Source organism: Penaeus monodon, chromosome 15, assembly GCF_015228065.2.
Source record: "Penaeus monodon isolate SGIC_2016 chromosome 15, NSTDA_Pmon_1, whole genome shotgun sequence".
NCBI classification, from domain to species: domain Eukaryota; kingdom Metazoa; phylum Arthropoda; class Malacostraca; order Decapoda; family Penaeidae; genus Penaeus; species Penaeus monodon.
This window is the reverse complement of record NC_051400.1, coordinates 27575750-27577141: the sequence shown is the minus strand read 5'-3', so window position 1 is coordinate 27577141 and position 1392 is coordinate 27575750. Positions and strand designations below refer to the sequence as shown.

Sequence of the window (1392 nt, the reverse complement as noted above, 5' to 3'; positions counted from 1 at the left end):
ATTTCAGTTGAACTACAGTTCATACCAGAGACTGACATTCAGTTTTTGCATAATGTTTGTTTGTGATATCAAGAATGATTGTCTGTTCAGTTATGTGTCTGTAAGCATGCTTAAAGGAGAGACATGACATCCATCAAAGTTGCTATTATTGAATAGTTCAAAGTAAGATATTGTTATATGGTCATTCACTTTTTATTTTATTTTTATTTGGCTTGATAAATGTTTAGGTGACTAATATGGTATATATTGAAGATATGGGATGTGGTCAAGCTTAATTAATATTTTTTAGTAGTATTCTACTTGTGAATGGCTGGCCATTAATATTAATATTGTATTGATCCGCCATCAATCAGCATGTATATACATCATGTATTCATACCTAGGCTTGTCTATTAAGAAATGTTTTGTCTGATTAGGAATGATAAATTTGCATATATCACACTTTAATTTGCAAGGACTCATAAATAGCTACACTTTCAATAATTTAATAGCCAGGATTGCCATGCTTTTATGGCTCAGTCTCAGCCTTATCTTAATTAGTTCAACTCTCAGGCAGTGCCTGCAGTTTATTCGACATCAGATCAGTAATTAACTAATAACAATGCTGATATGTGTTTACTTATGCACCCATGCACCAGTCTGAATACATATCTGCAACACAAAATGAAAGCTAAAGAGTACATAGACACAAGTAAACATTAGATTAAAGACTAAGAGAAAACAAAGTTAAATTTATTTATTTACTCATCCCTATCTTCATCTATGCATATGATTCTTCATATACCACAGACTGATTATCAAGTTCATACATCATGAACTTGATAATCAGTCTGTGGTATATTTACATTTAGGAAACACAGCAAACCATGATCTTTTCCTGTGAGGTATGTAGAGAACTTGAATTCTATGTTTTTCCTTATTTCTGGTTATGATTATGATTGTACTGCAATGAGCTATTAATGTATCTTTTATCTTTCCTGTAGTCCAAAGTTAATAAGACATCCATCGTCTACTATTTCAAAAGAAAACACTGTCCTAGACTTTGCAAATTTGTGACAATTTTAGTTTTTGCAATAGTTTATTATTGTTATAATGAATACTTTAGTTTATTGATTTTATTATATCCATTGTTAGATATTTTTCCTCTCAGCTTTATACAATCTGTTGTTGTTCAGGCTAATAAAATTGTGTTGATTTTTGTCATTAGTGTTTTGTTATCACTTTTTTTGGTCATTAAAATTGTAGGAATTCTCAGTATAAAAGAGGAAGAAAATAATTAAGATAGAACTCTTTATTGTCAAAAACACAAACACATGTGATAATCACTCTCAGGAACAAACACACTTAGTCGCTAGACACATTGCTTCTCACATTTTCTTCATCTTCTTCATC

The 1392-nt window shown here is 30.5% G+C and overlaps 1 protein-coding gene across 2 annotated transcripts in view; it reads left to right on the top strand.

Moving 5' to 3' along the window:
• The window catches only part of LOC119581880 (meiotic nuclear division protein 1 homolog), a 17413-nt gene that overhangs the window by 1001 nt on the left and 15020 nt on the right, over window positions 1-1392 (top strand). The gene's annotated exons all lie outside the window — the stretch shown is intronic.